Source organism: Lycium ferocissimum, chromosome 12, assembly GCF_029784015.1.
Source record: "Lycium ferocissimum isolate CSIRO_LF1 chromosome 12, AGI_CSIRO_Lferr_CH_V1, whole genome shotgun sequence".
Classification (NCBI taxonomy): domain Eukaryota; kingdom Viridiplantae; phylum Streptophyta; class Magnoliopsida; order Solanales; family Solanaceae; genus Lycium; species Lycium ferocissimum.
The window spans coordinates 58,302,323-58,325,588 of NC_081353.1; the positions used below are offsets into that span (position 1 = coordinate 58,302,323).

The 23,266-nt window shown below is 38.5% G+C and overlaps 1 long non-coding RNA gene across 3 annotated transcripts; it reads left to right on the top strand.

Annotated features, from left to right (window-relative positions):
• Window positions 1–832: 832 nt before the first annotated feature.
• LOC132040504 (uncharacterized) lies at window positions 833–22,403 on the top strand. Of its 3 annotated transcripts, XR_009410700.1 has the most exons (6): window positions 833–1,749; window positions 1,990–2,994; window positions 3,210–3,330; window positions 19,285–19,385; window positions 19,498–19,631; window positions 22,073–22,403. It is a non-coding gene; the product is annotated as an uncharacterized LOC132040504 (long non-coding RNA). The 3 variants fall into 3 exon arrangements; XR_009410698.1 differs by lacking the exon at window positions 833–1,749 and having other exon boundaries at window positions 1,765–2,994; XR_009410699.1 differs by lacking the exons at window positions 833–1,749; window positions 22,073–22,403 and having other exon boundaries at window positions 1,765–2,994; window positions 19,498–19,672.
• The last annotated feature ends 863 nt before the right edge of the window (window positions 22,404–23,266 follow it).

The following is a 23,266-nucleotide window of genomic DNA, read 5'->3' on the forward strand; positions in this document are numbered from 1 at the left end:
TGATCTTTTGGTATGGTCTTGCGCAATCCTAACCTCATGAGCTAGCTTTTAGAATTGAGTTAGGTCCAACTGCCCAAGGACCATATCTTTATCATGGTATCAGAGTCAGGTCCATCGAAATTATTGTTTATCTGATGTTGGTCCCCCCTCTTATATTGTCCAGGCTCCAAATGTCCAGCCTGAGCGTGCAAGGGTTGAATCCTACATCAGTGGGTATGAGAAAAATTGGTCTCTTTATATGGTCTTAGAAGATGAAATGAGGTTTAACTGTCAAACTTTAGATATTCTACATAGAAGTTCACATGTCCTTTATCCAGCTAAAACTTTGCTTCCATCTTCAACTAGGTAGCATGGACTTGGAAATGAATATGGCATTTGCATGAACACAACATGCCTACCTGACATATTGGGAAAATGTGGTTGTCACTTATCTCATCAAAGGCTATTATTAATGGAAATATGTGAGTCTCGTGAGCTACCAAAATATGGAAAACAAATTTGTGCCCAGAAATTTTAGAAATCTCCGCACTGTTCGAAACTTGGTTGATAATGAGATCGCCCCTCTACCCTTCTTCACTTAAATATCAGGGTTTTGTGCGCGACAGGATTCGAACCCGTGCACTTGCGGGAAACTCCTTGCCGAGGGCCTGTGCACCCCCGGGATTAGTCGGGGCTCAAAGAGACTCGGACACCCGGTGCTTAATCAAAAAAAAAAAAATCAAAAAAAAGGATTCGAACCCGTGACTGTGCATAACCACACATCACGCATTACACTTGTACTACTAGGCCAAAGCCCAGGAGGCAAATCCTTGCCCCATAACTTGAAGCTTTAAGTATTCTTGAAGGTCCATCCAATGTGCTCAGCTTTTTGGTGCAATTTCAAGTTCAAGATTTTTTTTTTTTTATGTCAAGTTACCATTTCCTGTAACCAACTCTAGAAACAGTAAAGACTTGTGATTTCTCTTTTGGAGGGTGGAGTTGGTGGAGGAAGCAATTGGAAAAATGAGTCTGTAGAAATCTACAGTCAGCACTTCTATTGTTAGAGTGAGAAAGTACTGAGTCAGTTATGTCATTCGCAACCTATAGTTATTGGCTCTCTTTCCAAGGTATTAGGTTCAACACGAGCACTTCCATATTCATTTCTTATTTCTTTAAGGTACCCTGTCTATCTTTTGCCTCTATATCGTGGACCCAAACAAGTTCTTATCCAACATAGTCACATTAATATGAACTTACAGGACAGAATGTAGCAAGGAAGGATGATAATGTAGTGATGTATATAGCACTAACGAGCAAGAAAACAAATATGACCTAAGAACCAGCAGCTTTTGTGCATCTTAATCGCCTGCTTCTTGCTTTAGAAATGTTGCTCATTAGATAACTGTTTCCAATAAAGCTTGCACTAGGCTCTCACCTTTTTTGGCTTAGCCATAGCATTTTATTGGTAATGGGTTGATTATTGAATCTAGTCGAAATTATATAGCTGAATGTAGAGATCAGCAGTGTCCTACTTGAGAAGAACCTCTTATCATCCACAAACTGAAAAGAATTAGAGAAAAAGCTTGAGAAAGCGTCCTTGGAAGGGGTAATATTTGACAAGTGTTAGTGGAACCCATCCTCTCGTTGTCAAAGAGGACATAAGTGAAATTACACGACAGACGGAAAGTGGAGAACATCATTTTCCAATTTTCTCTTCAGTAAGGAAAGAAAGCACTGCCAAAACCAATAAGAAAGAAGAAATTGCGTGATGTAAGACTATTTTCCTCTTTTTTTTTTTTTTTTTTTTTTTTCTCTCGGAAATGGATAAATTTATTAGTTATGCATGTGTAAACTATTCCAACTAAAAAGCATGGCAGACAATAACCACTGAATAATAAAACGCATGCATCATTATCTATTAGCAGTGACACATTTGGATCATATTTCTTTACAACTCTGTTAGAGACACTTGACTCCTGCTCACCCTGTCCACACTTTTATCTTCTTCAGAATCTGAATGTCCTCTGTGGAGATTTTTAAAATCTACTTACACGTTGCAGCTGATAAGGAGGAAGAGGGAGAAAAAAAAAAAAAAAAAAAAAAGATAGCTGATAAAATGTGGTAGTGCTGGATACTTCATTATGAAGAGATACTACACTCTTCTACAGCAGCAAGCAGAGAACTGGGAGTTCAATTAGCCTTAAAAAATGCTTTGGAGAACAAGAGCACCCCCTAAAGCAGTCTGTTTTGGATGGATAGCTGCAAAAGAGGCTTGTCTAACTCAAGCTGCTCTTCAGAAAAGAGGCCTATCTCTCTGCAATAGATGTTTCTTATGTGAAGCCTCATTGGAAACAAACAATCATCTTCTACTTCACTTTAAATCCTCCTGGCATATATGGTCATGTATTCTTAACATTTTTGGACTCAGCTGGCTGATGCCCCAGGATGTGAGAAGCCTTTTATCTTGCTGGAAAGGACAGTGTATTGAGAAGAGGAAGAAGAAGACTTGGAAGACTGCCCCAGTATGCCTAATGTGGACACTGTGGTTGGAGAGAAACAATAGATGCTTTGAAGGGAAGAAATTGCATCTATCCTTTGTGAAATATAGATGCTTCTAGACACTGCATTTGTGGTGCAAGAGTAGTCCATTGGAAAACCCAACTCTGCTCTTGGAGTTTTTGGTCTTTGATGTTGTAACTATAGCAGTGAACTTGTTCATATCTTTTGTACTTTTTATGTACCTTGGTACTAATCATCAATAAAACTTTACCTTATCAAAAAAAGAAAAAGAATGTGGTTAGTGCCTTCCAGGGACAGTGAAGGCACATACCAAATAGTCAAACAATGGGAACAAATCTGGACATGGTGATAGGTGAGCTCCGCACAAGTCTGATGAGGGTCAAAACGAGTGGTTGTGGCAATCTCCAACAAGAATACAACCACTTTAGAAGCGTCGATGCCATTCAGGAACAGTCCCAGAGGCAATTTCCAGGTTTCTCGCACTGCTTTTTGTTTGTAAGTAATTGTTTCATAACACCAATCTTCTTAACTAATGCTTTCAAATTCTTGAGCATACCATCTTTTATTACATGAATAGGAGTTTGTCATTTTGGGCATTCAAGTCGACAAAATGATGTAGTTTTAATTTGAAGAGAGAGAAAAGCATGTTAGAACACTTTATCAATAAGTATTTGGCTTTGTGTCTAATGCTCTTTTTGTTGACTGGGAAGGTGAGGAAGTGTCATGCTGGCATGGATAAGTGCGTGCCTGAATGTTTCAAACTGCCACGTACTTAGAAATTTGGTTTACCAGTCTAAGCTCAGTAAGCACTTTGCGAGGAATGAACAAAAGGTGATCTAACAAAAATATTATAGAAAGCCTAACTTTTCTCTGAACGTACTGTTTATCTGAAGGTACTGTTTGCTATTGTACGTAATTCTGTCCACCTAATCTCAAATAAGTTTGCACTTCACATAATCATGCCAGTTTCACTACTTAATACAACCATTTCGCGTTTTTACATGTAAATTCTGAAACGCCTCCTGCTGCCACTAAAAGAGATTTTTCGGGACAACTACTCATCAAAAAAGACAAGGTGAATATTCTTTTTCAGGACTACCTTTCTTTTTAGTAACTGTATCCGTCCACAGGTTCCACATGCAAGGTCCTAATTTTCCCATTTTATTGTTTTCTTGATTTGTAGTCATTGACTTCCCATTTTAGAATATGTACTTATTATTGTACCTCACCAAATACAATTCCACAAAGAAATTTGTCAAGTCCTATATTGATCTCAAATTTTCTGTTTTATGCAATGATATAGTCCAGTCCTCTCGACTTAGTTTCACCATAAAGGTCCAAGTTGGCGATTGCACCTCTTTTTGTTTTAATAATCTTGATCATATTAGAGTTACAGTTCTATCTTTTCAACACCCTGCTGATTTCCAATCTAAGTCCAACTGAAATGTATATAGGGTGTATTATATGGGAGTCCATAAACTTTGAGTTTGTACACTTGATCATCTTGATTTTATGGCTGACTTGAACCTTCAACTTTTGAATAGAATATAATAGGCCCTTTCGGCTGATTGACCTCTTGAAGAAACGAGCACATCAGATTATGTTAAGCTAAAATAAACTGCTTTTAATGCTGAACAATTAATGGGGTGATATTTGATGGCAAAATCAAATAGGTAAAGAGAGAAATTATAGCCAGTAAAGCGCCTGTATCTCTTCCACCATGTTCTGCAAGGTGGACGTAATCATACTACTATGCGAAGAAGCTGGGACCCACCTCAACTACCACAGACACATTAGAGTCTTTTGGTGCTTTGTTGCATGTTCGACACCATTAAAAAGTAACCAGCACTTCCCGTTTGACATATTTAATCTTTTAACAGTTATGCCATATCTTCTTCATGCTTTAATCTACATGCTTTTTAGGTGTATGTACTGGGTTAATAGGAGGAATGTTATATCCCGTATTTTGTACAAAGGGATATTCCGAGTAAATTGCGGAAAGTTAAGGACAAGGTTATATTTTTTCGGTTTTGTTAAGAATGCATAAGTTGCATATTTAACCTTTTATTGGTATAGAGCATTAAAGGGCAAATTTGGAATAAGGAAAAATGAGAGGCTAGGAGTTGCAAAAATTATTTCATAAAAAGGCCATAAGTGGCCATGTGGCCGTGGGGTCCATGTGGGTCCCACCCATGACTTGGCCCAATTACCTTATGCCATGAAATGTATAAGTGTTCACCTCATATTTGTAGGAGTTATATGTATATATATACAATGGATGACAAAGCAAGACATAACATTAGTCATCTTTCCAAGTCTTAGCAAGTTCTAGAAATTTGGAGAAAGAAAAAAAAAAAAAAAAAAAAAAAAAAGAGAGCATGACCGGCCATGTGCCCATAAATAAATAAATATATATATATATATATATATATATATATATATATATATATATATATATATATATATATATATGATGACCAAATAAGACACAAGCCATCATTTTGCAACTCTATAAAATTCAAGAAAACTTGGAGAGAAAGGGAGAAACCATTCGACCAAGAGCTTGGCCGAAAATGGTCCTTGAGCACTTGATCATGAAAAATTAATTTCTCCTAGCCTTTCCACTAATTGGAGGGTCCTCTACAACGTGGAGTAGTCGTTGGAGCGAGTAAACCGTTCGTTGTTGCCATGAACATCCTAGCCGAGTGGAAAAAGTTACGGGAAGAAGGTGAGCTTTGATCTTCTTTACATGTTTTATAGGTGTTTGTGCATGTTGTGATATGTAGAAATGAATGAAACTATGAAGTTATGTTTGTGGAAGTTTGGCCGTGTAGATGTGTATGGTGTGGGAGAAACGAACTAATGTTATTTAGTATTCTAGTTGACGTTGTTGTGGATTTTATGATGTAAAATGAAGATTTAATGGTTCAAGATTGAAGTTGTAATCGTGTGGGCCGTATGGAAGTTAATGTGATTTTAATATGCTTTCTTGAATTTATGAAAATAATGTTGTAAATGTATGGACTATTGGTGTCATTGATGAACTTGGAAGAAAGAAATGTGTTGTTGTTGTCCCTATGGAAATTGGTGGTTTCGGGTTCCATGGCATATTGCTTGGATAGTTCTTAAATCTTGTTTGAATGGTTGCGGATTAGTAATTGAATATGTGAGCATTGGTATTGGCTTGATCGTATGTAGTTTATTTGAATATAAATGAAAAGATGTCGAATTGTGTAGAAAGGAATTATTAATGTTAGAATGCGTTTTGAATCACTTATGGATGTTGTTAGTATGGTTGTTGGTATGGTGGTTGTTGATTTGGCCGAGTTGAATTCTCGGGGTTGTTGAAGTTATAGGGGAAATGCTGCCCAAATTTCTGTAGACAAAGTGTTAGTTTGGAATTGGATTCCTAAGCGCTTATGGCTAATGGTTGATATCTAATGACATTATTGTAGATCGTGAGAAGCCGAGACCTAAGTTTGATTAGCGTAGGAAGCGAACGAGGTATGTAAAGCTCAACCTTTCTTTCTTTTGGCATGTCTTAGTTGAAAGTAAGTTATGACACGAACCCCGAGGTAACTCTATTCTTGCGATCCGAGCATGTCTATGATTCTTATTTGTTTCTTGATATTCGTATTCTTAATGTAGTCGAATTATGGTTCTTATGTTTTGGTATGACTAAATTTCAAAAGTTGCATAAAAGTTTTGTTTTCAAAAGAGTTTTGTTCTTAAATGGTTCCGTAACTACGAACGACCGTAACTTTCACAGAAGGGCTCGGATTGCTTCGATATGTTTGTAGAAAGTCCTAAAGTGAACAATGTCCGTAACTTTCCGAGGCGGACTCGGATTGGCTTGGCATATGACTATGACCCCCACGGTCCTTTGATGTGCTCATGATGTTTGATATGTTTCCGAGTGTCGTCCGAAAGATGTATGATATAACTTTTGTCCCGATTTTCAAATGACAGTTCGCTTATACTATTTCATTGAGTCTTTGGAAATGTTTTAATTGCATATGGTTTCTCACTACTCTGCTCGTGCCAAGCTCAATATGTCCTTCACTGAGTCCCGAGCCAGGACACGTATTCGTGCACATTCCTCTGCATTATTCACCGAGTCCCTCACTGTGAGGGCGGGACATATATATATATATATATATATATATATATATATATATATATATATATATATATATATATATATATATGATGATGTGATGATATGGGGATGGCGGTCGGGATGGCATATGATGATTCCTTTTACCGAGTCCCTCACTGTAGGTCGGGACACGTCATATATATATATATCCCTATATATACACTATATGTACATGTATATGATGATTTTACTTACCGAGTCCCTCATTAGAGGGCCGGGACACGCTATATGTTATACGATGAGCATATGACATTGACATGCATGATATATGTTTTCAAAGGCAAGTCTTATGATTTCCTATACTCTTTACTTCAATATGATTCCGCTTACTGTATTTCATGCTTTACATGCTCAGTACATATCCTGTACTGACCCCCTTTCTTCGGGGGGCTGCGTTTCATGCCACGCAGGTACACCCAGACGAGCTGAAGATAGTAGTAGAAGATGTTCCAGCGGGATTGGCGAGCTCCATTTCTTCCTGGAGTGCTGCCGAGTCAGAGCATATGTATTATGTTGTCTTGGATCATGTTAGAGACTTTGCAGACAGAGTCATGTATGTAGTATGTCGGTTTTGAAAGCGGCTCCATAAGCCGATGTACTAGTTTGCATTATATTACAGATATCATGCGATTACAGGCTTTACTTGATTTGAAAAAAATGAAAAGCATGTTTGATTTCCGAAAAACTTTCGTTATGTATTTATGTTATGATTTAAGGGCCCAGTATGATTATGTGTGTTACGAGAGTCAGCGGGTTCGCTCGGCCCTACGTAAGGGTCGGGTGCCCATCACACCCTATCGGATTAAGGGTGTGACAAATTGGTATCAGAGCAGTTCGTCCTAGGGGTTGTTTGCAAAGTCGTATCCGGTAGAGTCCTGTTTATGGTGTGAAGCCGGCCGCATTTATAAACAGGAGGCTACGGGGCATCTAGGGTGGTTACTCTCCTTTCACATCTTAGATCGTGCGATAGAGCCAAGTCATAGGAAGTGATATTTCTTGCACTAACCTTCGATTGCAGCAGAAGAATGGCATCGATAGAAGAAAGCGATTGATGATGTTGGAAGTTACAAAGCACGCAGGTAAGCGAAGGTATGAAAGACATATGTTGGGTAAGGTATTGAAGTACGATTGAAATGTAAAGTTGAAAACTGAAAGGGAAAGTAAACAAGAAAGTGTAACAGGTGCAGCTTGAGTCGGGCATACGAGGTATGTTCATCATTTTCGTACTATTATTGATATTGGAAGCCCTGTGAGGCTGTGATATGATATGATATGTGTATATGTATGTTGGCCCTGTGAGGCACTGTTGGTATTTCCTGCGTGCAGGTTTTGAGATAGTAAGAAATATAGAGGAAACTCTGCTAAAATTTTTCCAGAAACAAAAAGAGGATGAGATATGGGTTCGTAATACGACTTGAAGGGTCGTGCCGATAGTAATGATAAGATCTGACTAAGCTACGAGTACGGCTGACATCGGAAAAAGGAGTTAATTACTAATTGAGGATAAGAATGATTAGAAGGTCGATATCGGTATGATAAAAGGAATTGGAAAGGGCTTGTGATACTAAGAGACGATTTAAAAAAGGCTGGCAAACCCGATAGAGAGTTATTTAAGGTACCGACCGCATTGACAAGCAAGACGAATTACGACGAGCTTATAGTTAAAAGAAGTAATAGTATGATTAAGACAAGAGCACAGAGGAAAAGAATTGTGATGTATACGAATGTATTGATAACACAGCTTGTGAGATATTAGGGATAAAGTGGACCAGAAAGGGGTAAAGGGGTAAGAAGTATTATCATACAGGATTGATCACGAATAAGATATACTGTGAGTATAATGAGGATTGTTGTAAAAATAAGTAAAGCCTAGTGAGAAAGTGGCCAAAGCTACGATGTGATCTATGTAGCTAGAATATAAAGGCAAGTATGGAACGGAAAAGCGAGCTGTAGAAAGGACGAGGAACGAGGTAAAATAAGAGCAGAAATCCAAAGGCCAATAACCAAGTATTTATAAGCTACGGCGTCCAAGGTGTGTTCATCACCTTTGGGAATCTGGGAATCTAGGACGGAAAGTAGTCATATCCATAGATGAAAAGTGAATATTGAGGATTGAAAAAGGGCTAACATAGCAATTGTGGAGTTAGAAGAGTAAAAGACCCCCCTCGAGTTCGGAGGGAGACACGTTACGAGGATGTTTCGGAAGTTATCAAGATCCCAACTTGCTCCAGATTACGTGACGGAGGTCATGCGGTGAGGTGGATGCGATCATACCGGCATTAAAGCATCGTATTTCATCAGAGTTCCAAAGTTAAGCGTGCTGGAGTGAGCAATTCTAGGATGGGTGACCCCCTGGGAAGTTTTCTGAAAAGTTTTACAAATTCAGGCGTAAGAAGCAAATGAGAAACTAGAGTAATCTAAGGAAAATTTGAGTCTGCGGAGTGGGCAAAAACCCTAAGAGGTCGCGTAGCACGGGGCGGATCAGACCGTTAAAGGAAAAGAGGGTGCATCACAGCTCCAGAATTAAGGTGAGTTGGAATAGCGGTTGGAAATATTTTGTGAGTGAGATGGTAGTAAAAATATGTGTACGTATGTCTATGATATTCCGTACACGGCTACACCAGCGGATATGTGTACTCCAACAACCAACGTGGCGTATTTGGAAGGCACTAATTGGACAGGGTAACGAAGTTCAAGTGAGAAACAATATATAAATGGTATAAACATTACAAGGCAAGCTGATGCTGTTTTCACTACAGGTTAAGCTTGGGAGGTTCCAATACAATGATAGTTGGGAAAGAAAGAAAGTGGGTAAATGGAAGGCGAGAGAGTCAAGAATGTCGGAATAAAAGTGCCGTCTGAATGAGATTAGAAATACGGGCATAGGGCAAAGCTGTTGGGTGTGGAATTGGCCAACAAGTCAATTCTTTTGTTCACATAGTCGTGATGTAAGCGCTTACCTCATCTTAATGCAAGGATGTAGATATCATAGGAAATTCATTCCTATAAATAGACACCAAGATCATTTGCTAAATACAACACAAAAAAAGTTGAAGAAGATCACATCCCAAAAGAGAAAATGTTCGACCCGAAATACTCTTAGTGAAAGGCCTAAATAAGAAGGTCTTTGAGAGAATTTACCCAGTAAAAATTCTTAGTGTAATTGGGATTGGGGTTGTGAGGTTGAGTGTTGTAAACACTTGTAATATTTCTTCTTTAATAAGATGCACGGCCAAGGACGTAGCTCTCACATGAGCGGTGAACCACTATAAATCAGACAAATTTATTCTTCGCTTACATCACGGCGTATACGGTTCGGCAAGAGGTTGGTATTTAAGTGGTCCGGTTGTGACCCTCCAATCTTTCCGGGAACCCAAAGGTCGGATTTAATTTTTAAATCCTAACAGCGGTATCGGAGCAACAATTGTGTTGTGATTTAGAAAAGATGGGGATGGCGAAGGGTACGACGCACGGCATCGGTAAATTGATGGTACGATTTTGCGTTCGGGAGAATGCAAATTGAAGATTTATTCTATATGTGTGTACGCATGTGAACCTCTGAGTCCGAAACCGGAGGAGATGAAACAAGCTGTGTGTGTGTATGACGATAGTAATTCGGTGTGTTCATTGTGTAAACGTTGCTCGCAACGTGGCAAGGGAGAAGACCACGGATATGATGAAGGTATTGTGTTCTATATATGTGTGTAACCTTCGGCGTTAATAAGGTATTTCTCATGAAGAAACTATTTCATTCTAAAGATGATGGAAAATGCTCGTATTCTTGTCGCACACATAAATGAATTCAATACCATTGTAAATCAATTGTCATCGGTAAAAATTGATTTCGATGATGAAGTACAAGCTGAATTTTGTTGGCATCCCTACCAAATAGGAGCAAATGAGAGCGAAGTAATCTGTCAACAAACTAAAGTTCAACGATGTTAGTATCGTATTTCGAATTGGTGCGTTAAACGTTAGGGAGTCATCGACGAGTTCACGATTTTAATGTTGAAAACGAAGCGAGGAAAGTTTGATAGAAACTACAATAGCGAAAAGTTGCAAGATGTGTCGAGGAATGGCGTCGATCCGGACTTGGAATATGGTGTTGGTATTTTGGAAAACCAGTGGAACGGAAGAAATTAGGCGCCAAAGGAGGGAAGAAGGGGGTGGAATCAAATGCTTCGGAAATTGGCGATGAGTTGTTCTTGTGTTTGACGATACTTTGGGTGCTTGACTCGAAAGCGTCTTTCATGCCACCCCACATCATGATATAATGACAAACGGCGTGGTGTTCGGGAATCTCGGCAAAGTTTATGGATGGAGAAGGCCTAGAGTTGTTGGGTAGAGACATTAATTTGAAGATGTCAAATGGATCAAATGCGTGGAAGATTACAAAAGTTAGATGTGTTCCAAGCCACGATGTTCGGACGGTCTTGGATTCCTGGCTTGATGAAAAGGTAAAAAAAAAAAAATGGGTCTTGGAAGGTGGGAAAGGTGCTATGGTCGTTGGTCGGGATCAAATATGTGCTAGGATTGGGTAGAAGATGATTTGAATGAATGTAACATGGGGTAGTTGACAACACGGGTAAATCGGTTGTGGCATTGTCGGGATATATCGAGAAAAGGGGATGAAGATATATTTTGGACAAATGGCTTAGGTCGATAATGTTGTGTACTACGGTTACAGATTCCTACGTGTGAGAGCTGCGTTAGGAAAACAAAAGCGAGTAAGCTTCTCGAATGCGGGCAATAGAAGGGTTTAAGGTCGAACAAAAGGATGATGCACACGTAATGTGTGGGGACCTATTTGTTCCCCTCTTAGAGGATCACGCTTGAATGAATTCATCGAAAGGTGTGGGTTTACTTTATGAAAAATAAATCCATGTGTTTAGTGTATTCAAAAGGTATGGATAAGCCATGGTTGAGAAAAACAAACCTCGAGTTGATATTTTGGACCTTATTACGTGCGAGATCTTTAACTACGATGGTGATTTCAAAGAGTTGCTTGCAAGTGTTATAATGGGATCAAGATGATGAAGACTATTCACGGGACCAAAAAATGGAGTAAGTAAAAGAATGAACCGAACGTTGAAAAGGCGTGCTCGAGGCCGAATACACTGTGGGCCATGGCCACGTCGTTCGGTATATGTATACCGCGAAAGATGACTTAATTAGTCATCTTTATATTTTCCTTGGATTTCAAGAATTCCGGAAAATTGAGGATGGCGAAGTTAGGTAAATCTTTCATTTACAAAGTGTTAGATCTTTAACATATGTTCATAATGATGATACGGCTAGAAGCAAGCTTGATCTAAAATCAAAGAAGTGTTACTTTATTGGCTATGGTGACAGGAAGGGAAACATTTTGGGATGCATTGTCGGAAGATCTTAGACGAGTAATGTTGTCTTCACGAAGAGGTTAAAAAGGAGGTAAGTTGCAAAAAAAAAATTGAGAATGTCGGGACAAGGAATCGGAAATAGTATTATGAGAGACTTATTAGTCATCTTTATATTTGTGTAGTACAATGTTTGGAAGAGGAGGACAAACAATCGATAGGTCTTGATGTGTTGTTGTAATTGTCGAAATGAAACAAATGAGAATGTAAGATCACGTTGAAGTTGGATCGTGGAGTGATCGGCCGTGCACGGTACTCTGATCGACTAAGTTAATCGTACGTGAGGGGTAAGCGGAATGTTATGAAGAAAATTCGATGCAAACTCGATGAATCGACCAAGTGGGATGATGGAAATGAAAGATGAGATGGATTCAGCTATGGCGAGCATGTATATGGGTGTTAGCCGTCATTGTCGTTGCCATGTTATATAATGAAATTGGTTAAAACAAATGGGTGTTATCGGATAAAGGAAGAACCCCGATGAAATAATGCGTTTAAAGCAAGGACCGTTGATGTAAGGACATTTGACGAGGAAAGAAGGCATCGACTATAAGGAGATTTTCTCTCCGTAGTCAAGATGGTGATTATCGGGTAAATTCTTGGTTACTTGAGTTGCAAGGAAAATCTATGGATTCCTTGGGACGTTATATGTATTTCTTCACGGTGATCTAGGATTATTGTACATACGTAAGCAATGATGGTTCAAAGTCAAAGGAATTGGATAATTGGTATGCAAACTTCAAGAAAAGTTATTACGGACTAAATACGTATTTTGGAATGGATTGTATTTGTTGGAAAGTTTGATGGTTTGTTGAAGAAGGCCGATTTTCACTTCTCGTGCGAAGGATTTATAGAAATTGCCCGTTGAATTTGAAGACTGTATTAACCCAAGATTGCTGGTTCAAGTCGACGACATGCTAACGGAGTTGTGACCGTTTGAGTTGATCGGTTGAACAAATGGATTCGGAAGAGTTTGCAATGAAGGATTTGGGATGGCGCAAGCAAATCCTTGGGATGAGAATACCGAAGCATTCATCAAACTCTCATAAAGTTGAATTGAATATGTGAGGAAGGAATTTCGGTTCACATGCGTGATGCCAATGGATCGGATATCTACATCTAAAGTTGATTTCGGTTGTCAAAGGAATAGTCGCCGAAAATTCTCGGGATGAGGGATGGACAAATACTTGTTCGTACGCAATCGGTAGTCTTATGTATGCGATGATATTACAAGAACCGGACATTGCACGTACGGTGACCGAGTTGTCGGCCCATATTATGAGATATCGGGAAAGCAACCTTATGACTTGTCTTCGAAGTGGATATTGGTATAAAGAAACGCTCGAGTTCGGCTACTACTTCAAAAACGGGATTGCATAGGTATGTTGATGCGACAAATCATATTGATAGCTCGGAATCTACATCTAAAGGATCTGTTTACACCTTCGAATCCGAATCTCTTGGGTTTCCAAGTTGCAAAAGATAGTAGCATCTAAGATTGTGACAAATCTACGTTCTTTGACTCGGAGGCCACGAAAATGATGTGGCTACGTATGAAGTGGATCGGGACCACGAGGAAGTGTGCTGTTATTTAGCCATTGCCATTCATTTGGCAAAAGAACCCCGTCTACCACTCGTGGATCGCCTCAAGCTTCCTTAACTCCGGTACCATTTCGTTAGATCGGCTTTGGAAGATGGAGCGCATGCTTGAGAAGATCGCGAGGGCGATATCCGACATGCGGCATGGGTGACGATAGACAAGCTGTACTATGCTCGGCTTCGATTTGTTATGTGATGTGTATGATAGGAAAGATGGTATGTTTTATTGCATTTAGTGATTGTGTGAAGACAAATTAAATTAGTCTTGAAGTTATGTTGGGCCGTGGAATTGGCAAGCGACAAGTCGATTCTTTGTTCGGTAGTCGTGATGTAAGCGCTTACATGGGTCTTAAAAGTGATGTGTTTATGTATAGGAAATATATTCCTATAAATAGACACGATGGTCATTTGCTAAATACAACTGCGAAAAAATTGAAGAAGACAACACGTCCCAAGAGAGAGAAAATTCTAAAGAAATACTTTATTGAGGCCTAAGTAAGATTTCGATCTTTTGAGAGAATTTTCGTGGTAAAAATTCTTGAGTGTAGAATTGGGGTTGTGAGGTTGAGTGTTGTAAACACTTGTAATATTTCTTCTTTAATAAGATGCCCTCGTGCGACCCGGCACTAATGGATAGACGCGCGAGGGTGAACCCTTTATAAATGTGTACTATTTATTCTTCGCTTACATCAGGGCGTAAGTAGGTTGTCTAAGGAGGTTGGTATTTAAGTGGTCCGGTTTGACCCTCAGATCTTTCACAATACACCAACACACAAAGTCGGATTTGGGATTTAAATCCTAACAAAAGCATAACCAGATAATGGTATAAGTACACCCCTAAAGGGGGGAAGCGGGTGAGAGAAATGCAAGGATGAAATAGAAACAATTGACACGGTAATGTGCTTGATATGGATGCACGGCTACAAATGAGACCCATTCTTACGAAAAAGGTTAGTAAGATCAGAAAACCAGACAAATAAGCGGATAAAGGTCAGGATGGTATTTAAGGAAGAGCGAGAAGTTTGCAGAGACTTTGAATGACATGGCGCTAGGAAGTGGACGTGTATGAAGGAAAGGGATATGACAAAATAGGACGAGCGGGTTTTGGTATGAACAAGATATACGAAGATCGGGGACGAGCCGGAGGGAAGGACCATGTCTTAGATTGAACGTACTTTATATAAGTTATACAAGGACAGTGATGCCACCTGTAAGTATTGGTATGCTAAGAATAAGACTAAGTAAGTATTTGATAAGAAGAGCGAAGGCTTAGCAAGGACAATGCAGTTGTGATATTTCGGGGACACTACGGAAAAACGTAACGATGGTTTAAGCCAATTACTAAAATAGAATTAGTGCTGAGGACGGACGAGGCGTGGCGGTGGTTGAACTAAGGATCTGTCTCGGTACCAGAGGTAAGACAAGAGAAGGGAAGGCAAGGTAGAACAGGAGGATTAGCAAAGCGGCGCTGAGGTATTTCTTGGGCTAATCTGGATACCTTCGCATATTCTTACAGAGGTTGCAACATAATGAGTGACAGGAGAGTAAAGGGCGAAAAAGATCTCCTAACTAGAGGTACAAAAGGGCGTTGGCAAAGATGACGAACTCAAGAAGACACTTGGAATAACAGTGATAGTTGGAAAATTTTGAAGGAAAGAGAGAATGCTGCTCTCATGAAGGAAAATAAAAGAGTCCACCGGATGTTAGAAGAAGGTTTATGGACCACTAAGTAATCTAAACATGAGATGCAAAGTCATAGGTACTTGTGTTACGATTATAAGGGTCCGAGTTCGTGTGGCGAAACAATAGCAGGGAGGAGACGACTTGAGAAGCTGAAGAGAAAATGAAGAAGGAATATAATCGATAGATAAGATTGCATGCCGTGGTGATAAAGGAAACCCCCCCAAGATTCTTAGAAGACCTTACGAGACCAATTGAACATTCGAGGACAAATGTTCTAAAGGGGGGAAGGATGTTATATCCCGTATTTTGTACAAAGGGATATTCCGAGTAAATTGCGGAAAGTTAAGGACAAGGTTATATTTTTTTCGGTTTTGTTAAGAATGCATAAGTTGCATATTTAACCTTTTATTGGTATAGAGCATTAAAGGATAAATTTGGAATAAGGAAAAATGAGAGTCTAAGAGTTGGAAAAATTATTTCATAAAAAGGCCATAAGTGGCCATGGGCCATGTCCATGTGGGTCCCACCCATGACTTGGCCAATTACCTTTATGCCATGAAATGTATATGTGTTCACCTTATATTTGGGGGAGTTATATGTATATATATACAATGGATGACAAAGCAAGACATAACATTAGTCATCTTTCCAAGTCTTAGCAAGTTCTAGAAATTTGAAGAAAGGAAAAAAAAAAAAGAAAAAAAAGAGGGCATGACCGGCCATGTGCTATATATATATATATATATATATATATATATATATATATATATATATATATATATATATATATATATATGACACACAAAGCATCATTTTGCAACTTTCCAGAAAATTCAAGCAAACTTGGAGAGAAAAAAAAAAACCATTCGGCCAGAGCTTGGCCGAAAATGGTCCTTGAGCACTTGATCATGAAAAATTATTTTCTCCCTAGTCCCTTCCACTAATTGGAGGGTCCTCGTTAACGTGGAGTAGTTGTTGGAGCGAGCAAACGTTCGTTGTTGCCATGAACATCCTAGCCGAGTGGAAAAAAGTTGAATGGAAGAAGGTGAGCTTTGATCTTCTTTACATGTTTTATAGGTGTTTGTGCATGTTGTGATATGTGGAAATGAATGAAACTTCATGAAGTTGTGTTTGTGGAAGTTTGGCCGTGTAGGTGTGTGTGTTGTGTAGGAGAAACGAACTAATGTTATTTAGTATTCTAGTTGACGTTGTTGTGGATTTTATGATGTAAAATGAAGATTTAATGGTTCAAGATTGAAGTTGTAATCGTGTGGGCCGTATGGAAGTTAATGTGATTTTAATATGCTTTCTTGAATTTATGGAAATAATGTTGTAAATGTATGGATTATTGGTGTCATTGATGAACTTGGAAGAAAGAAATGTGTTGTTGTTGTCCCTATGGAAATTGGTGGTTTCGGGTTCCATGGCATATTGCTTGGATAGTTCTTAAATCTTGTTTGAATGGTTTTGGATTAGTAATTGAATATGTGAGCATTGGTATTGGCTTGATCGTATGTAGTTTATTTGAATATAAATGAGAAGATGTCGAATTGTGTAGAAAGGAATTATTAATGTTAAAATGCGTTTTGAATCACTTATGGATGTTGTTTGTATGGTTGTTGGTATGATTGTTGTGATTTGGCCGAGTTGACTTCTCGGGGTTGTTGAAGTTATAGGAGAAATGTTGCCCAAATTTCTGTACACAAAGTGTTAGTTTGGAATTGGATTCCTAAGCGCTTATGGCTAATGGTTGATATCTAATGACATTATTGTAGATCGTGAGAAGCCGAGACCTAAGTTTGATTAGCGTAGGAAGCGAACGAGGTATGTAAAGCTCAACCTTTCTTTCTTTTGGCATGTCTTAGTTGAAAGTAAGTTATGACACGAACCGAGGTAACTATTCTTGCGATCCGAGCATGTCTATGATTCTTATTTGTTTCTTGATATTCGTATTCTTAATGTAGTCGAATTATGGTTCTTATGTTTTGGTATGACTAAATTTCAAAAGTTGCATAAAAGTTTTGTTTTCAAAAAGTTTTGTTCTTAAATGGTTCCGTAACTACGAACGACCGTAACTTTCACAGAAGGGCTCGGATTGCTTCGATATGTTTGTAGAAAGTCCTAAAGTGAACAATGTCCGTAACTTTCCGAGGCGGACTCGGATTGGCTTGGCATATGACTATGACCCCCACGGTCCTTTGATGTGCTCATGACGTTTGATATGTTTCCGAGTGTCGTCCAAAAGATGTGTGATATAACTTTTGTCCTGATTTTCAAATGACAGTTCGCTTATACTAATTCATTGAGTCTTTGGAAATGTTTTAATTGCATATGGTTTCTCACTACTCTGCTCGTGCACAGCTCAATATGTCTTTCACTGAGTCCCGGGCCAGGACACGTATTCGTGCACATTCCTCTGCATTGTTCACCGCGTCCCTCACTAGAGGGGGTCGGGACACGCTATATATATATATATATATATATATATATATATATATATATATATGATATGGGGATGGCGGCCGGATGGCATATGATAATTCCTTTTACTGAGTCCCTCACTGGGGCGGGACACGTCATGTACATGCGTTTTTACCGAGTCCCTCACTAGAGGGCCGGGACACGCTATATGTACATGTATATGATGATTTTACTTACCGAGTCCCTCATTAGAGGGCCGGGACACGCTATATGTTATACGATGAGTATATGACATTGACATGCATGATATATGTTTTCAAAGGCAAGTCTTATGATTTCCTATACTCTTTACCTCAGTATGATCCCGCTTACTGTATTTCATGCTTTACATGCTCAGTACATATCTGTGCGACCCCCGCTTCGAAGCTGCGTTTCATGTACGCGCGTACACCAAACGAGTGAAGATAGTAGTAGAAGATGTTCCCGGCGGGATTGGCAAGCTCCATTTCTTCTGGAGTCTTTGCCGCGAGTCGAGCATATGTATTATGTTGTCTTGGATCATGTTAGAGACTTTGCGAGACGAGTCATGTATGTAGTATGTCGGTTTTGAAAGCGGCTCCATAAGCGATGTACTAGTTTGCATTATATTACAGATATCATGCGATTACAGGCTTTACTTGATTTGAAAAAGATGAAAAGCATGTTTGATTTCCGAAAAACTTTCATTATGTATTTATGTTATGATTTAAGGGCCCAGTATGATTATGAGTGTTACGAGAGTCAGCGGGTTCGCTCGGCCCTACGTAAGGGTCGGGTGCCCATCACACCCTATCGGATTAAGGGTGTGACAAGGAAATTGATGGGGAAGGGGCAGGGAAGGGGAAAAGGATCATATCTTGGTAGTTCTGTGCTGCACCTTGAAAACAATCCCTTCTGCTTTTTCGGATCTAGTTGTTTCATGAAACTGAAAAATTAGATTCCATCCTGATGACTTCCTTTCTGTCTGATTTCTTCCTGATGTGATTACTTTTTATACTAAGAACAGCTGAGAAAATATTTGAAATCATGTTTTGCATCTGGGACAGATGAAGCAGAAGCTGGTGTGTATGATGCTTTACCGTGTTTAGGGATCAATCTAGACTTGTACAAACTTCTTCGTCCTTGTTAATTTGTTTATCTCATCTGTATGTTTAGACTGTAAGTGAGAAGACACTTGTTTTCTTAATTATGTATTTAACACGTCTCACAGCATGCAGGTCAGAATATTTAAGTCTTCCTTACCTAATTCAATTGTTGTTACATCTAAAACATCAACCTTTTAGAGTGAGGAGACATTTGTTTACTTAACTATGCTGTAACTATCCTAAAGACACCATAATAGCCTAGGTCCAGTAAGCATAAAGGATCTAAGCTTTATCCAGTGATATCGTTAAAACCTTTCTTCTGATGGGTTCTCTGTTTACTTTTGTTCAATAACTATGATTACGGTATATTTACTAAGTTAAACCATCAAATATGCTGGCACAGGATAGCTCCATCTGCTTCACGTTATACTGAATCAGTAATTGTAGCAGCTCGCCCTAGGGATTAAGCATGGAGTGTGAAAGCCTTCAGTTTATTAGAATTGTGTCCTCAAAAATATCATTGTTTTAGCTTTTCTTACACACGATTCATGTTTGCAAAAACAACGTACCCTTCTTTTTCTGATGATTTTTAACGGATTAACACTTGCAGAAGAAGCAAAACGAGGAAAATTTAGTTCTTCAGAGTTGTTTTTCTTAGTACTGTCACATGTTGGAGATAATCGCGGAGATAGCATATTTGCAATTGATACTGTCATTATGAGACTCCTTTTTCTCATGCTGGCTATAGAAGTAAGTAAATAGCATTCTGAAACTCTGCTGATATGTAAATAAATAAAGAGAAAAGACATCATTTGACCCTTGAACTTGGCACAAAAACTCAGTTTAGCAACTAAACTTAACTTGTATTTATTTACCCCCCTTAACAACTTTCATCCCAATTATTTACCACCCTGAGAAAATAATACCACTCTCACAATAGGAGGTGTATTACACTCGCCCACGTCATTGCCACATCGTTGCCACGTCATTGCCACGTCAAAAATGACTAACCCTTCATTTTTTGTTTTTCTTTTATTCTTTTTTCTCTTTCTTCTTCTTTCCTCCTTCTCTCTTTCTTCTTCTTTCTCCTCAACCCCGCCCCCACCCCCCCTCCCCCGCTGCCTCCACACCTCCACTGCCGCCGCCGCCGCCAACCAAAATAACCAATACTAAAAAATTACCAACCCTTCATTTTTTATTTTTCTCTTCCTTCTTCTTTCTCCTCATCCTACCATAAACACCCATAAGAACAACATCCACCACCACCACCATCACCCCACCAAATTTCATCCCATTCCTTTTCAAATTCATCCAAATTGTTTATTTTGGTTGTTATTGTTGGCAATTATTATTATTATTAGCAACCTCATTTTTTCCATAATCATTATTCTATAACCACCACCATCTTCTTCTTCACAACCCCCCACCCCACCCCACAGCCCCGCCCCCACTGCCCCCACCTCTCACCCAACAGCCCCGCCCCCACCGCCCCCTCTTCTTCACCCCACAGCCCCGCCCCCACCACCCCACCCTACAGCCCCTCCCCCACCACGCCACAGCCCCTCCCCCACCATTTCGTCTTCTTCATAACCCCCCCCCCCTCCACAGCCCCGCCCCCACAGCCCCTCCTCCTTCTTCTTCTTCACAAATTCCTCTTTCTCTCTATATTCTCATCATTCTTTTCTTACCATTTTCACCATTTTTTGGTTTCTTGATTTTGATTTTTGTTTTCTTTCAAAAATAAAGTTATGGAATAATGATTATGGAAAAAATGGGGTTGCTAATAATAATAATAGCCAACTTGGACGATTTTGAGAAGGAATGGATGAAATTTGGTGGGGTGATGGTGGTGGTGGTGGTGGGTGTGGTTAAAGATGTTGGTGTTGTTCTTACGGGTGGTTATGGTAGGATGAGGAGAAAGAAGAAGAAAGAGAAAAATAAAAAATGAAGAAGGGTGAAGAAGATGGTGGTGGGGGCGGGGTGGGGTGAAAGAGGGGGCGGGGGCGTGTGTGTGGGGTGGGGTGGGGTGGAGAGAAAAAAATAATTAATTATTTTTTAATTATATATTATTTTTATTTTATTTTTTTAATTATATAATAATAATAATATATATATATATATATATATCGGGCCCACCTTTTATATTTTTCACTCTCTTAATTTTTTTTTTTACTTTTTTTTTTTTGCCACGTCGGCTCTCGTGGTGGTAAATAATTGGGATGAAAGTTGTTAAGGAAGTAAATAAATACAAGTTAAGTTTAGTTGCTAAACTGAGTTTTCGTGCCAAGTTCAAGGGTCAAATGATGTCTTTTCTCATAAATAAATATCACCCCTTGGGGGGTCATGAGAAACGGTAGTGCCTTACATGTCTTCACCCTTTAGAGACCTTCTTGTTGCAATATGAGTTAGCACTATGGTTGGACCATACAAAAATCCTCCTCTTTTGTCTGTCGATGCTTGGGCTTATGGTGACGTGAAGTCAACTCTGATCTTCTTAGCATTTCCCACATTACATATTTGCATGTACATTCTCGTTTCCGCAAGTTTGTATATCATGATGAAGCTTCAAAAGCCCTGCACCTAAAGAATATAACGGTGAAGATAGAATTATGTCAGTGATCCTTCTTAGCTGGTATTTCTATGTTTCAGAACATGCAAAATATATATTATTTCCTTTCCCTCAATCTCCTGACTGTCCCTTTTCTTTTCTTTTTTCTTTTTTCTTTTTTTCGTGGCATCAGAATTAGTTATATTTAGATGGTTGTAAGCTTTTCTTTTTTGATTCTCTGGAAGGGAGTGGGGGTTTATTTTAAAAAAGAAATACATCATACTTCTAGGATATGCTGGAGAAAATGAAGCAAACAAGCCTTTACTACAGGGACTATAGGCTATGGTGAAGATATAAAAAGTTAAACAGATGCTACTTCTTGGCCATGCTAAATTTGGCCAGTTAATGATTCAGATACCATGGGTATACTTTGTGGACAAATCTACTAGCTGGAATCTCATCTTCTTATACTGAATACCAAAACTATTGAAAATGATAGAAAGGCCAATTATTTTTAGTAACCGAGAAATTCTTGAGGGTAAATGGTACTATTTGTCGCTTTACTCTTTTCTACTTAAATATATGTATTTTTGTCCACTACATGTTTCAAACTAATGACGTGCACCTAATTTACATTCTACAGATCACGCGTTGCACTCTTACCCTTGAGCCAAAGCCTGGGGACTTGAAAGGCCAAGTATACAAATCACAAAGAACTAATGTGGAGTGATAGAAAAATAGAGATCATTGATTGCCCAGAAAACAAAGCCATCTTCAGTTTGGTTTGTGATAGCTTATGTTATTCACAAGTTGCCCTGTGTTTGGGTTCTATATAGGGGTGGGCGTTCGGTTCTTCGGTTCGGTTTTATCAAACTTCGGTTTGGCTATTTTGGTTTCGGTTTTTTGAAGGTGGACACCGAACACCGAACCAAACTAGTTTGGTTCGGTTCTTTTGGTTTCGGTTTTTTGAAGTTTGGTTTGGTTCGGTTTCGATTTTTTTTATATGATATTAGAAGCGATTCCATTTACACTAGTTCATATTCTCAAAAGCAACAAAACATAAAACTAACAAATTATAATCAAAATCAAACAAACAAAAGATATACAATAATAGAAAATCATAACCATAATATAGGATTACTAGGTGTTATATACATACTGTCATACCCTATTTTAACCTAAGTCAAAATAGTTTACAACATCCGGGTCATTCCGGGGTTATAGGAGTCGCCACCTAATTAATTATGGTGAATTAGGGCACCTAAGGTTAATTAAAGTAATTATCTAAAGTTTGATTTTGTTTTAAAGTCTACGAAAACAAATGATTCTAGGTACGGGTTCAACTAACTTAGAGGGAAGGTATTAGGCATCCTCTAAATTCCATCAATAATGGTTAATCCGACCGGACTTATGATTAGTTAGGCTAAATGTAAATATAGCATTCTAATATGTTTAGAAAATAACTTATAAATATTGCTAAAGTTTTTAAAGTAAAAAAAATGTGATAATGTAATAATGTTATTAAAATAAGATTTGTAGAAAATATAATAGTTTGTATAAAAGAAGAACTTTAACGGCTATTTTAAAATTTGACTTCTAAAGGTCGTTAAAGTTTTGAAGAAAGAATATGATGATGCTGATTAAATAATACTTATAAATATTGTTAAGGTTTTGAATAATAATGTCATTCAAACTAAAATCTGCAAAATATAATAATTTGCATCTAAGTAGAAACCTTTAAATAGAAGGCTTAACAAATTTAGATTTGGGATAAAATTATACTATGTGAATATAGTGATGTAAAAAAATTTAGACTTATTCCCAAATAGGATATAAG